Source organism: Monopterus albus, unplaced genomic scaffold (assembly GCF_001952655.1).
Source record: "Monopterus albus unplaced genomic scaffold, M_albus_1.0 scaffold28.1, whole genome shotgun sequence".
In the NCBI taxonomy this organism is placed as follows: Eukaryota; Metazoa; Chordata; class Actinopteri; order Synbranchiformes; family Synbranchidae; genus Monopterus; species Monopterus albus.
Genome location: NW_018127908.1, coordinates 3,499,201 through 3,515,571, shown reverse-complemented (window position 1 = coordinate 3,515,571; position 16,371 = coordinate 3,499,201). Strand labels below are relative to the sequence as shown.

General features: G+C 38.2%; 1 protein-coding gene across 11 annotated transcripts in view; it reads left to right on the top strand.

Moving 5' to 3' along the window:
- Nucleotides 1-14,004: 14,004 nt before the first annotated feature.
- The window catches only part of adgrl2b.1 (adhesion G protein-coupled receptor L2b, tandem duplicate 1), an 83,963-nt gene continuing 81,596 nt past the window's right edge, over nucleotides 14,005-16,371 (top strand). For 5 of the 11 annotated variants that reach the window (XM_020595698.1, XM_020595688.1, XM_020595696.1 and 2 more), the window contains exon 1: nucleotides 14,007-14,569. The gene's annotated coding sequence lies outside the window, so the exon portion shown is untranslated. Of the gene's footprint in view, nucleotides 14,570-16,371 lie in introns of all 11 variants that reach the window. The other 6 variants (XM_020595695.1, XM_020595692.1, XM_020595694.1 and 3 more) reach the window with 2 other exon arrangements.

Genomic DNA, 16,371 nt, shown 5'->3' with positions numbered 1-16,371 from the left:
CTGACTTTACACAAAGGATCTAAGAATGTCGCAGAACCAAATGAAGGATATAATGGAACAAGTAGATCACAATCTTTTTATTTATGGGACATAAAGTAAAGGGCAGTCACTCCTGCAGTAGGGTTGTGGTTATCACATAACAGAGGAATGTTCTGTCTGCAGAGAGGAAAGACATTTGCTGCACATAAAATCATGCAATTATTCCTTATTTGGAGCTGATTTTTTAAACAGATATATATCATTTATCATAGTTGCTATTTGTTATTTACATAAAAATTAACAGGTTCAAATTAGAATATTCTCCATTTTAAAAGTGTATTACTGAGACAATAATAATGAAAGTCTTTAAACTGAAACATTTGGATATTTGGCTTGGCATCATTTTGCTTGTTCAGTACTGATGAAAAATGGCTCAAACACGGTCCAGATGAATATAACAAAAAATCCCTTTGCTGGGAAAAGAACCAGACCTTGTTTTATTGGCAACAATCGTGGTTATCATGGTTATGAGTGTCTGTTTTGAGGATTAATAACTTAGGAATTATAAACAGAGACACAGGCAAAACAATAGTGTGGTAAATTGTACATCTCCTATTAAGAGGTCAGTGTTAGAAGCTTTGAGCTGCTTGTAGCTATTTCCTTCTGCCAGATAACCAGACCCTTCACTGAGGGTGTTTGTAGCTCACACATGACATTCTTGCAATATTAGTTTGTGAATCCCGCTCCTCAAGCTTAAGCATTCTGTAATGCCACCTTGTAAATTCCTCTGTTCCTGCTTTAAAAGCATTTCAGTGCTTTGGGAATGAAAGGACCACCATGTGCTTGGAACAACATACCTTCCTTTGCAACAAGTTCTTTTTTTTTTCTTTTTTGACTCCCACCCAAACACTTACCCACTTAGTCCTCCCCACTCTGTGACCAGAATAGAAGCAGCAAGGCGACACTGACGAGCGCACTGGGCCTGCAGGCTGACATTAGCCCACCCTGAGATGGTGCTGATGAAGGACCACCCCAGTAGGCTGCTAAGCCAGTTTATGACACCTACAAGAGGTGACTGCACTGTAGACATGTAAGAAACAAAGTGGCTGTGTCATAGACCCGCTCCACTGCTTCCTGCTTTCATTCAAGGCTTTATTTTTATTTATTATCCCAGCACATTTCTTGGTCTCTATAATTAGCATGATGCTGCACCAGTCATACTCACATTGTCATGCATGCTGATTATTATTATTTTTCAGAGCCTTTTTTGGGTCACTTTTATCCCAGAAACTGTTTATGCTAATATGGTCTATATAGTGCTATGTATGCAATTTTATGCTGTTTGATGTGACTTCATAAAATGTGCATCATTTTTAAACAGTACAAACTCCACTGATATTTCAGAGCTCTATTTATGGCACACTAATCAAGTGTACATAAGCTCATTATCAAGACAGGAACAGTTTATGAGCCGCTATGCATTAAAGCCAATGAAGGCTCCACTCCTTAACCCACTCAGTCCCACTCAGCACCCGTATACAATACAACCTCTAAATATTTCCAGTTGCTCAGTATTGCACAGCAATCAACTACATATGAGCTCATTTCAACGACATGTACAATTTATGAGTTATTATGACTCATCTATTGCATGACAGTCTATGGAGACCCATTTAATCCAACTGTATTTATAACCCAGCACCTGCATACAGTACAGACCTCCTTCAAATTTTAAATGCTCGGTGTTAGAAGCTGATCAATCAAACATAAGCTCATTATGATAACCTGTTCAACTGGACAAGTTACATAATTCATATGTATTAGTTCACCGATATACATATTATATTTCTGTCACTGTAATTAGTGTAAAACGATCAGCATTGCATAGTCATCAAATGTTTATAAAGTCATAGTGATGATGTACAGTTTGTGATGATGATATGTTTATTTTAATCATTTTTATTGATCAAGTATGTCACACACCCAAGGAATTTGTCTGTGGTGCAGAACTAAGGCAGCTATCTGCAATGCCAACTCTCTCTCTCTCTCTCTCACACACACACACACACATTGAAGATGGCACTGTCCCTGTAAGGTGTTTCTCTAGCCATCAGGAGCTACTTGGGGTTCAGTGTCTTGCCCAAGGACACTTTGACATGTGAACTAGGGCGAACAGGGATCGAGCTACTCTGAACCCCTTCCAGCTAAGGGACGACCGCTCTACCTCCTGAGCCACAGCTGCTCCATATATATTACGATTATGTTACATTAAAGTTTATGGAGGTTTATTCAACCCCACTGTATTTGTAAGTCAGCACCTGTTAAAACTTGTTAACAGGTCGAACACTATTCATATTGCACACAGCTGTGAATGTGCACATCTTGATGACATTTACAGTTTGTAGATACAGTATATGTATAAAATGCATCTAATCTAATCTATCTTATATTAAATAATAACAATTGGCCCACTTATTATTATTATTATTGTTATTATTATTGACTCCTGAAATTGATTCAATTGCACCGGACCTTCAAAGGTAAGGACAATAATCAGAAACACCCGTCCAGTCTGACTGCACAAAAGAAGTAAAATTAAGACCAGACACCAGCCCACACTGTGGATGAGCTTAATCCACAGCAGATTCTCCCCTCAGCTTGATTAAAACTCGGCAGCGTGGCTCTCTGCCATGTCTCCTCGCTCCGGTTAACAAGCCTTTTCTGAAGAAAAAATTCATAAGCAAGGCAAAGGTAGGGATAAAGTATCTTGCTTCATCATCACATAGAGGCATGCTGAGCTTCAGTGGACAGGGTGGCAGTTTCTGTGTGTGTTTTTTTGGGGGGGGCTCAGAAGTGTTCAGGCCGCTTTCCCCTTCAGTCCTCAGTTTTTAACCAGCATTTTCTACGACCCAGTGTGTAGGCAAGGCAAGCCAAAATAGATAATGAGGAATGTCAGCCTAGTAACAGAAAATCACATCTACCAAGACCAAGCTGTTCCAGAGGGCTGCCTTGCATTCCACAGCAACTCTGAGTGATTTATTACTACCAGAAAGAAAGAGTGAAAGAAAGAATGAAAGAAAACCAAGAATCCTGAAAAGACATCAAGGTCTACAGCTGGTTAATGCCAACTGGTTGTGACTTGTGATGAGTAATGACATCCCTTTGAGTCAGTAGCTTTGTTCTGCCACATCTGGATGATGGATCATTTTTAAAAATGTTTTTTCAATATGCGCAGATTATCTGTTTCATAATTGTTATTTTTTTTAACAGGACTGAGAACTGTACAAAGTCATTTCCCCCTCTGCCAGGTCAGATGTGTTATCCTGTTTCTGTAGCACAGGAGTCAAAGCAGTAGATGTCCACTTTTCACTCTGCTCATCAACAGTAGATCCAGGTCCATGCAAACCCAATTAGGAATCAATTTGAGCCTGTGTCAGACAGTCTGGCGCCCAAAGAGGGGTAAATGCTTTTAATATGAACATTTTATCGTTGTCTCACAGTCTTCCCTCTTCTAACAGTCTGACATGTGTAAAGTATCTGTCATGAAGCCCTGTGCTTGAACACTACCAGAGTAGTAAGTCTGCAGACTCCAGACACATGGCATGCATATGCAAGGAGAGGTAGAATAACTGATATGTGAAACAATCCCCCTTGAAAGGCATAAATCATAAAATATTAAGAGCAAAGAGATTTTGACAGTAACTGTGATTGGCATATTTATTCTTCCTGATGTTCAGATTCCAATTAATCCCAAAACAAATGTCATGGCATGAAATGCACTCTTAAATCATGTCAGACATTTTTGACACGGGCCCAGACTGATGTGGTCGCTGTGACTGCTTTGACAAACCAACACCTTTGCTACCCATGCTTCCTCCCACTTCACATCTGTCACAGTACAAGCATTTGTGAAAATAACTGAAAATGGATATGAATCTGCATATGTTGACATTTGTTTGCTGTTGTCACAGCCTCATGAAATACTTCTATTGCAAGTATAATAACACCGATTTCAAGAAAAATATTATATCAGGCCAAACAACCATGTTCACATCTCAGTGTGTTTTTACAGCAGACATATATGAATTCCATTTACAGTATAATGGAGTTATATCGTACTATACTCCTGCCTCTCTTCCCACCAGGTAACACACTGTACCTGTATTTTCCATCTATTTGCAGCATTTCGGATAACAAGAGGCTGCACTTAAAACTCATGGTGCCTGAAACCGCTGCAACAAGAGCCACTTTTCGAGCAGCTCTCTCCATGCTGACATATATGAGGCTGTGGAGTGCCATGATTATTATTTGAGGCGATGCTGTGCAGAAAGGATCTGCACAGAGATGATGGGCTTCTAACGGCTGAATGGCAGTCAAGAAATGATTAATGTTTGTGTGAACACATTCACCTGAGCGTGAAGGTAATTTTGATACAATTCATAAATGGCAGTGATGGCTTTCATGTTGCTATTGATTGAACAGTTAGGGTCACTTGTTAATTGGAAACATAGGCAGATGATTTTTTGACAACTGTGACAGTGCTACTTTTTTGTCCCATTGTTACTGTTTCTATTGTGGTATTCATAGGTGTGAGTTTTGATTGAAACCTTTTGGGAAGCTAAAACACATTACTCTGGACTGAATATATACTGTAGCCGCCTTTGTGACATGTGAGTGTTCACATTAATGGGCAACTGAAGATGGCTATATGACTGCAGAGTTTGGCAGTGTGTAAATTAAAAAGGAGAGTATGGTGCACTGACAGTGTAAAATTCTATTACTTTAATTTGAGTTTAATTACCTTGAACAACAGACTTTGGCTGACCTGAGGCATCAGTAATTGTATATTTGTTTGTGCACTAACATATTATTAAGTGCCAAGTAGGACATGTCAGAGTTTTCAGAAAAGTTTGAGTTTCCAGATTATAATTATGTTGACAATCCTGACAACATCCCACAGCTGTGTGTGTTTGCAGGGCCTTCCTTATTCTGCTTGACTGGACTTTTGCTCAGACTGAAGTCGAGTGGAACTATACTATGATTAGGCATTTTTTACGACAGATGTTTTGACTTGTCATAGTAGTAGATGCACAGGTGATAGTAATACGTTAACAGTGACTCAGTTCTATTTGTGTCCAGAAATACTCCCTTGTTACTATAGACCATGAGCATTTGAATATTTTTCCTTAGAATCCTGCATTGCAATGTTTTGGCCTTTATAAATGCTAAGTCATTTGGCATTGCATTTGTCAGTAATGATGCAAAAGGATGATGATTTAAAATCTCAGTACAGAGCAAATTACTGAGAATCTATTATGAAATAGTGAGTGAAGAATTAATTTTGGACATAGAATTATCAGTTAAGGCTGTGCTCATATACTCAGTTCTGAGAAGATGTCTAATCAACACCCCGTACTGGTGGACCAAGAGTATAAAGGTTCTTTAATCCTAATGCATAATCAATCATCTTATCTTTATTAAAATGGCAGGGTGTTAAAATGTTACTGTCAAGTACATTACTAGATACCAAAATATCTAAAAAGAAAATAGAGAGAAGCTTTCTTTGCTTCATGCTTTGGCTTTTCATAAAGTCCATTTACAGAAATGCTTTTTGAGAAATGTGTTACAAAAGCAAAAGGAAAAGAAGCTAGCTTTAAATGGGGGCAGATGTTGCCAAAGTCTCACCTTGATTTACTGTTCCACTAGCACCTATTTCACTAGGTATTTTTCCATAATGTGCTTATTTCACCCAGTTCAGTTTGTGAGCTGCAAATTATTGATTTATAATCAACCCTGTTTGGTTCATTATTGATTGTGTTTTTGTTTGTGTCAGGGTTAAACCATACATTATATTTCTGAGCTCCAGGTACTAAAAATAGAGGCACGCCCAGACCTCCAGCTGGACTCACAGGATTCCTTTCATGCAAAGATGACCTAGTTCCTCATTTCCTAAAAAGGTTAACCCTCATCTGTATGTAATGTATCTGCATGTAGTATTTCAATAAATGTACTGCTTGATATGGCTAAGGTGTTTTCTCCCTGGGCAGTCGTTTACGAGATGTTTTTAGTAGTAGATTTACTCTGCCTTAAGCAAACAAGACAACAGTGTGAAGAGAACCTAACTATCAGCTTCCTTTGAATGGAATCATTAAATGTTGTAAATATTTTTTCCCCCATTCTCTCCTTTTATGCTGCCTTTTCACACTGGAACAATGAGGATGTGCTTTCATTTTTCAGTGTTTCAGCCTCTGTGAGGAGCAATAACATTAAACTGGAAATTAAATTAAAACAACTGTTCCCAAGTACTCTACCATGTCATTTAAAGTGCTCAAGTGTCGACTGAGATGCCTTTTGCAGATAAGCTTGATTTTGGGACGATATTTTTTAAAGCAAATCACACAATTAGAGAGTAGTGACTCCAGTACATTATGCTTTATTATGTTTATCTTCCCCATATAAAAGCATTTTCACAGATACAGTATCTCAAGGACAGAGAAGACAGGAGAAGTTCTATGAGCCAAAAAAGATCTAGAGAAGGGACAAGTCAGGATCGATGTTCCTTGTCAGATTTGATCTATTATAAAGAGATGGATTCACCTTCTATACTTGATATAATGTCTGTCAGCAGAGTTGACACAAGTCTCATGGGGCGAAAAGGGAGGACTAAAAGGAGAATATACCAACTGGTTCTGAAATTCAAAGTATCCTCCGAAACCACTTTAAAGGCCTAAATCAATAATTCACTATGATGTCTATGCTATGACTGACAGTGAATTTGAGCTGTTTGTAAGCATTTTTGCAAAAAAGTAAATAAATAAATTGAAAAGGCTTGTTATAATATAACTTTTTTCCATGCACATGACAAGTAATTGAGAAACAAGAATTTTGCGTGTAGCGGGTCTTTGAGTTAATAGGTTCACAAACAAATCTGTGGCCAATCAAAACTGTGGCTTGATTGCACCAATTCTTAACATCAGGCTTAGCCTGGATGAAATATAAGTGTTTAGTGTAATGGTATTACAGATATACAAATCACTGAACTAAACAGGTTGCATCACACAAACTAGTTCTCCCACAGACATTGATTGTTACTACATATTTAATATTTAAACCCAGCATCTGCCAGGTGTAAAGTGTAGCAAGCTAATGTTAGTTTGCTAAAATATTATGTGTTAGTCAGAAGAGGTTAAAGAGACTTGTTTGAAATGTTGTAATTATACATTACATTTCACAAAAAAAACAAAACAAACAGTCACACTACAAAATATTACATCACTAATGGTGGACAAAAAAACTGTCAGTTATTACAATATTTTCCTAACCTACATGTACCACAGATTAGTGGATAATATATTGCAGAACAGATTTATATTTCATCCATAAGATTATTAGGGATTGACTCCAAAATACATCCTCACCCCCCTGCAACCCAACAGGATTAGTAGGAGGGATAATGGCTGGATGCATGGAGAACATTAGGTCAGAACTGTGAATCATCAAAATAGTCTTTTAATTCAAACAGGAGTCAGTTGAACAAGTTCAAACAAAGACAAATTATAACATAAATGTTTATTAAGTGTAAATTTATGCTTGCCTAAATAAAAGTGAGTTGCACCACAAAAGTTTGTTTTTAAACATAGTATTACTCAATTTTTAATAAATATGTATACACAGTGACTGCAAGGTGTAATGTTTAGCTAAAACTAAGGTTAGCTTTAGGATAATATATGACCTGTTTAGAGTAAAAAGTAAGAGGTAATATAAAATAGGATTATTCCTGACCTGACACAGAATCAGAACTTTAAATGTCAACCAGGAAATGTTTAACTACATAGGCAGGATACCTCAAATTACAAAATACTATGTCAGGTAATTGGTCACTTGACCTGGCATTAACTAGTCCAAGTCTTGCATTTGAAAAATTTGGAGGTGTAGGTAGTGGCTGACCATGTACGTACATACTGTATATTTATATTTATATTGGTACAATTTTCAGTATCTTATATTCTTGTGTATATATTTATGTTTTTTAATTTATTGCTTTTATGATGATGTTGTGGCTGTTTGCTGGATGTTTTAGACTTGTTAGACCACAATGGAAAAAGTATGAGTTTTTAAAAACTAAACTAAACTAAGGCATAACTGGATATTTTACCATTTTACCAACTACATAAATACCAGTGACGTACGGTCAGGGGAGGCAGGGGAGGCAGAGCCTCCCTTGTCAATCTTGAAAAGAAAAAAAAAGTTAACCATAAAATATAATAAATGTTAATATTTGTCGGTTGCTGTGTGTTGTAGGGCCTTTTGCCGTTCGAATCCGATGTTGAAGGAATTTATTTCGATAAAGAATAGTAGAATTTCCGTATGTCCCACAGATTATAACGCTACCTACAATCTTCTTCGTGCTTGTTTATATTTCCTTCACGCCTTATCAAAATGGAAGATTACATTTCCAAGCTGAGAAAATTCGCAAATCTGGACTTTCAATCAAAACATTTTTGACAGTCTGGACATTTTTGTCCAGAAGGATCTTCTTTATTGAAAACATTTGTTTTAATATTGGATTCGAACGGTAAAAGGGTTTGTAATACATACTAGCTGACAAATGGATTTCGTGTACAAGTAAAGGTAAGACCATAAACTTTTTTTATTTCTAGTTAGAAATAAGCTCAATTGGAATAAATTTTAACCTCAAATTAAATATGGGTCACGTTTGTGTGAAGAATGCTGATATGAGATATAAAACATAACGCATTGTCTGTTAACAGACTATTTGTTAACGGTTCATTTGTATTTGTAAATCTGACTAAAAGAGTCAGTGCCTCGCCAGCTGTCAACCTCACCGCATGTCACTGATAAATACTCCCTCAGAAATGCATATCTCTCCATACATGTACAAATAAAATTAAGCAATACCTACATTTACAATAGATAAAATAGATCATTTGCTTGTAACAAGAAACTATATGTATTTATTTATTTTTGAGGTGCTACACATGTCTCCCTGGAACTGATTAACACATTACTGTAATTGCTCATAGCTGTACACACATTCTAAGCAACTGATGTAAAATCAATCCACCTGGTTCTCAGTATATTAAGCCATTGTTTTATCATCAATGTGGTAAAGTTCACTTGTCATTGAACCTTATATTTGAGCCTATTCATCATGTGAACCAGTGTGACATGACTATCAAGATCATAATAATTCCCTTCCATTTTCATGCTGCCCTGTGATTACAAAACTATAGAAAGCTACACTACACAATATTCTGGGAAATGGATGCCACAAAGAGTGAACTTCCTTTCACTGAAGAAAGAGAAGTGTTTTTCTGTACACTGGAACAAGAGCATTTATCACATAGAAAACTGTCTAAAAACTCAGTTTAGATCCTTTGATTTTTCTTTTTCAATACGTGGCTTGTTCTTTTAAGGTTCGAGCTCGCCTTTGAATTTGCAGTGTTTGATCTTAATGAGTAAAACCACCTAATAATGACTGCAGACATATTCACCACAGCATTCCCAGCTACGCTCTTACTTACTGCATGAATGTTTGTTGGAACCCCCCACATTACTACATGAGGTTTTTGTTCACAATATGAACAGCACTTTGTGGAGGGAACACACACAGCTCATGCGACAACAAAATCAAAGGCAACATGAAGTGGTGAAGGGACTTGAATTCTGAAACTGTTTATCTCTGAAGGGGGGGGTCACTGTGGCTTCAAAAGCCACAATAAATCTGCCAGCAGAAAATTTAATTATCACTTGTTTAATCCAGTGTAACATTTGAAGTTTGAATTCACAAGAAGTGGAGTTGACTCTGTATTCTAATGCATGTGGGTTGTTGTTTTCCTAGGTTTCTGCAGCTAATTATTAAGAAAACAACCAACACAATGAGGACAATTGTAACGCAATGGGCAATGGGTATACCACTGCAGTGTGTACAATGTGATACAGCAATAAAATAACAATTATCAAAACAAATTGTGTTCACATGGCAACAAAAATAACCGCAATGTATTTGTAAAAAAAAGAAAGAGATGTTGTCTGTGTTGCTGAGCAAGGTAAGCCAGTAGGATGTTTGCAAAGAAAAGCAGTAACCAGCTATCTTAAATGGAGTAATGTGTATGTGATGGTATTTATTCTCTCAAACACTAATTAATACAAAGTGAGTACGCAAAGGCCAGGGTCAAATGTGGAAGCTATGACAAAAAGTGAGGAAAGTGTACAACAAAAAGGGAACATGTTTTGTCACTGCTGTAATTACAAATTGTCTTAAACTGTAGGTTGAAGAAGACCTGTAATTTACAGCATGGAGTCTGTTTTTATGATGAAGTTTGATCTCTCGCAGTTGCATTCATTTACAATCTTTAGATGAGTCAGCAGCAAAACTGAGTTGCACTTTATTATTTGAGGTTTTGCAAACAAGAATGACAGGCTACAGTGAAAAAACAAAGCCAAGCATTTTCTGACAACTTCATCAGTCCTAAAGAAGAAGAGATAAAAGCCGAGACAAGGGCCAGTTGTGTGTATTTACATATATACTGCATTGACCAGAATGAATAAGACACCAGCAAGTCAGGCTCTCCTGGGTCAGTTCAAATGAAATAGAGAGTTTACACTTCTAGTAGTAGGCCATACATAAATATTGCCTCTCTAAATAAGAATATGTACCAGTGGATCAGCATCATTTCATCTGTTTTCTTTTACTCAGAGAGTCTTTATTATGTAAAACTACACCTCAGAAAACATGCGAGCTCTGCACTAATCCTCTCACTTTCCACCTGGTGAATCTGACCCAATTTCCCCTGTGCAACCAAAGAACTGTTTCTTATTGAAGCCACATGTAACAAAGACCACTGACCTGACTGTGCACTTTGGATCAGAACAGAGAAGTAATACTCTGGACATTAGTCGTGCCAAATGTAGCAATCAAGTGTTTGTTGTCAGACAGACTTTCCTCAAGGAAATATGTCCTTTGCCTGTATTTGCACCACAGAGGGTAGCTCTTTTATTACAGTGCTGAAAAGTAAGGATCTAAAAATAGAAGTTGTCTTGGGGAAGAATGAAAGCTCCTACTAACAGTATAATATCACGTTCAAAAGAAAGCTGCATGGGGCTGAACTTTAGAAACCTGAGGAAAACGTTACCATAAACTTGTCTCCAGCTGGGCAGATCATTTTCCTTCCAGTACACTGATTGTTGAGAAATGACAACAGAAACGTTACATGATATTTAGAGACAAAATGACAGAACTTAGACAGCATATCAAAAATTGCATGTTGCCTGAGCAGGAAAGTGGCTGTGCAGAGACACACAATGAGAACACGGCTGATAGTACAGCACAGGTAGACATTACACATCTCACCAACCATTAGTGTGCTGTGTTGCTTTGTTATATCATGGGTGTAATATTTTCTAATGACAGTCTTAATGTGCCAACTGAATAAATCAGAACATTATGGAATACATTTATTTCTTCATTTATTTGTTCTTGTTTTTGCTAGACAGACGTGTCCTGCGGCTGATAACGTCCAATGCATTGAACAAATCATGGCTAAATAAATGGGGATTTGTCATTCACAAACATGCTGTTATTCAGTTTGTCATCAACATCGTACCGTATTTGTTTGCAAATGGCAATTTAATGCAAATGTTTTGCAGCTTACAGCAAAATCCGAATGGGCTTTCGCCTTTGAAGTGTAATTTTATCGACACAAGCAGAATAATTTTCAGTCAACTCAGTTACAGTTTCATGTTTTGGGTTGCCAAGTCACTTACAATTGTGGTCTCCATTCACAACCATAAAATCAAAATTTAGTTTGCCCTTTCTCTACTGTAACCAACAGAGGAGGCATGGCATGTTTTAAAAATGAACACAGGATCAGTGCAACGGAAGACTCCTGTTTTTCTCAGTTAAAGCCAAGCATCTGTGAAAACTGTGGCAATACATTACACATAAATACAAGCATAATGGCATTCTCACATTCAATAAAAACACAACAACCAGAGATATAGACCTGTACTATAAAAAATTCATATAATATGTCCTAAATTGTCCTATGGGGACTTGTACTGTGCCTGCAGGACAAGATGGCTAATAAATTTTGAGCTTACAGCACAGAATGGTGTTTTTATATCCTATTGAAAGTCATATTTTTACAATATTATTTTAGGACAGTGTGCAGTTTTTGATAGACCAAGCCTTTGTTTAAAGAACAAGGCACTCAATATAATCCAGCTGTAATTCATTTGATATGAAGCAGGTTGTTTAGGTGCATATTTATTAACTTACATAAAATGCCATTCAAAAACCATCTTGAAGCTTATGCGTTTTTTGGACACATGAATGAATTAGTGTTTTATTTACTGTGTCAGAAATAAACACCACACGGAACACCATACATTTCATATAAGCCAGAACTAGAGTGCTGCTTAAACTAATATTTGTACACAAGTGTGATGTCAAAATTAACACTTCCCTGGTGAAAATAACGTTAACTATGCAGCAGACTGTGTTTTTGCATGTTTTAACAAATTTGCTAAAAAATGGTGTTTACCTTGCATCAAAGCTTTACAAACCCATTCCACAGAAACATTTGAATGCATTCATTCAACCAGTCCAGGCAGCCACTGGTTGCCATTCATATTCCCTCTCAGGTAGCAAGTTCCCAGAGCTGCCTTGAGTTGTATAGTGTGTCATAGTGAAATTGTGGTCTGCAGCCTGTATTTACAGTGCTACACTTACCTTAAACAAGGTTAAAGAGCTTGTTAATTGATTTTTGTTTATCAATTAATGAAAACCAATGGCTATCTGGAACATTAGGGGAAATACAAACATGCATATGAATGTCAAACTATAAAAACCTGCAGGTATACAGAAATCTTATATGCTTCTAAGTCATTATTATGTGATTTTTTTTGGGGGGCAGGGTAAGAGAATCAATTAAAATACTGTATATACATGAAAGTGCTGTTATTATACTGTAGCAGTAATGCAGGGGTTAAGAGGATTGTAGATCAGCATTGTCATGACTCATCGTGCAAATCCTGTTTTAGATACTTTTCATTCTCAACAAGAAAAACATTCATTGCAGTTTCATACAGTAAGCATATGTATGGATACTGAACAACCTGTATTAGCACTTGCTCCTATGAACTGATCAAACATCACTTTACACTGGTGGTTTAGTGCATGTTTGTATTGTATGATAGGATTACTGATTTTTTGCAGGGTTAAGGTTGGGGGTTAAGCCCTGCTGTTTCCATTCAGCAATATATATATACCCAATGCACTCTAACACAACAGTGCTGCAATAACCTTTCTGTATCTGTATGCACTTAACTGTAGTAACACATTTAATTTTATACAAGATGAGTTTCAAGTGTGGAAATTTGGAATCTTTCTTTTTCTGGCAATAAGACCTTGTTCCAGAGAGTAAGTCCTATTAAAAACAAAGTTAACAGTTTCTGATAAAGTGATTTTCTTAGCAGTATGATGCATTCTGTATTCAGCAGCCTCCATCATTTACAAAGTCCCTTAGAGACACCCAATTAAAACAACTCTTATTTTAGCCTCATTACTTTGTTGTTGATTGCTTTTGTTATATTACTCTAATTACGCAGGTGCAAACTTCTGCCCACAGCACAAAACTTCTAAGAGGAATAAAAATAGTATGTTATTTATATGAGGTACTTTCAGTAACATGTTCTTGCTAATCAATGGCCTTGCACTTTCTGCACTCCTGTCCTGATTAAACAGCAGGGAGACTGTGAAATGTGGATATGTAAAAGTCCAGAAGCGTGGAGGAACTGAAGTAGGGCTTGTCTGTGCTTTAATACATGCATGAAATCTGAACACACAAGCATTAAGGGTTGAATATTAAATGCTCATAGTTAGCATGAGGATCCAGTCCGTGTCCTGCCAGTGATCTGCTCCAGGTTTTGTGCGCCGCCTGCCACAGCCAGCTGCTGCAGAGCAGGGGACCGGTGTTCTCCTCGCCTTGTTTGCCTCCAGTCCGGTTGGAGCTCCGACTGTCTGCGCGGCGTGTGGATGAGGCGCAGAGGGAACAACCGGGAGCGCACCGACATCCAGACTACAGAAGTCACAGTGTCTCTCGTCGAGCTGTATCTGTGATCCAGACCGCTGGAGACTTCCACACAGACTTGACAAGAGTGGGGGCCGTGCTCGGAGTTTCATTTTTAACGAGGCTGAGGCGCATCTCGTCTCCTTGAAGTGATCCTCTTTATGCAGTCTATCCGTAGCGCTCCCGTCTGCAGGAGCCTGGGTGCACGCACAAGAGAAGGGGAGGTAGCGATCATTACTTTTGAACAGATCCCTCATCATGGAGCTGTTCGTCCAGTTCCGGACGTTTTGGCTTGAAGAACAGATACCTGCCACGGGAAACCTCAGCATCTGTCCACTGTGAAAAAAGTGGAACATGCAGCCGAGCCCCAGTCTTTGTGCGACCCACTGCTTAGTTTCTGGGGCCCTCTTCTGAACAAGGGAGAGGAGGGGGCTCCTGGTGTTGATCTGAAATTCACACTCCACACCGGGATCCATATTTTGGCACGGCGTTCTACTGTAAGTAGCCTTTAAAAGCCGATGTTTCGAGTCTTTCAAGGGAGATACTGGGTTATGCCTTGCTGAATCAATAGGCTCCCATTTATTTACACTCTCAGGATAGGATAAGGCAAATGTCAGAAAACGGGCCCACGGGCTGCTTTAGTAGTTTAAAACTGTTGTGATGAGATCAACACATAGCCCAATATGATGTTATTTTGTAGGGGCTGGAGCCTCCAGACTTTGCTTGGCCACAAAGATCCCAATGTGGATTTCAGTTTTATATAGTGTGTCTCAGCTTTCTTACTGCCTTTTTAGTACATGAGAAATGTGGTGAAAAAAACTTTTATCAAGATGTACACCATGACAAAGTAGGTCCTGGTTATGAACAAAAAGCATGTAAGAACCAAATGAGAGTTGATTTATAAGATATATCAGCAATGATAATCTAATAACAAAAGACAGAGCAGCCACAAACATCTCCACCCAGTCCAGGACACCAGGAGCTAAGTAGTTTGATGCCAGTTACCGTCTCCATTTACTTCTCCATTTTGCGGCTATAAAATAAGATCATTTCACAGAGCATGTATAATTCACAGACCTGAGCCAGCCATGTGTGATGATGGGACACACTCACTCACTCTCTCTCACACACACACACACACACACACACACACACACACACACACACAGATTTTACAGGCTGAAGGAACCATATCTCATTCTCACGTGATGCTTTTAGAAAAAGGGCCGCACAGGCTTCAGGAAGAAACCCCAGGAGAGCAGGACAGTGGTGGACTGCAATATCAAGGTTAAATAACATTTACACATTATCTATACTATCACTGGCAAATCAGGACAGTGGTGCAACATTATATAAGCCATACTGACAAGTTAGGAAACAGAGCTTCCCCAGCATATACTTATATAACAGCATTCATGCAGGGGATGTATAGATGACAGCCTTTCAATTCTATTTTTTGGGAATGTAAGAAAAATAAATTAAGACAAAAAATATTATGTAAGCCACAATGCACAGTGAGACAAATGGTCTCGCTCACAGACAAATCAGCATATTTTGACTGTGGCGGATGCGTTTTTGTGTCTTGCCAGCCATTTTGGAAGACTAGATAAAAAGTCTCCTTGGCTGGGATGATGCTGAATTGATATTGTATCTGGTTTATGGCTGCTTATACTGATATTCTGGAAGGTGCTCATCCTCACAGATCATATGTTTACAGTTCATAATATTGTCATTCTAGCCATCCAGAGTGTAATTCTGCTAAGTATTCTGTGCACATGATATCTATTGCATGTCCATCTGTCCTGGAAGAGGGATCTCTCCTTCATTGCTGTTCCTGGGGTTTATTTTTTCCATTTTTTAAAGGGGTTTTTAGTTTCACCTTATCTGATTTAAGGTCTAAGGACAAAGGGTGTTTGTTGTGTGCTGTACAGATTATAAAGCCTCTTGAGGCAAATTTGTCATGTGTGATATTGGGCTATAAGGAATTGAAGGGTGGGAATTCGGAGAGAGGTGGGGGGGTGGGGGTGGGGGGGACAAATGTCCTGTTGCCTCCCCCTCCACCCTCTCTCTACCTCACCCTCCCCAAATGTGCTGGTTTCGTCCATTTGTCTGTCTTGTCTTGGGAGGAAGTGCCATCTCATCTCACATTGCACAAATGGTTTCAATGCATGCTAGTGTGAATTTTAGCAGCTTTTTGTAACTGCCAATTTCCATATCAAAGTGTGTGCATTTCAATAGGGAGAACTTGAGCTACCCCCCCCCCCCCTCCCTTCCGTTTTTTTTCTGTTTTGGTGTGCCC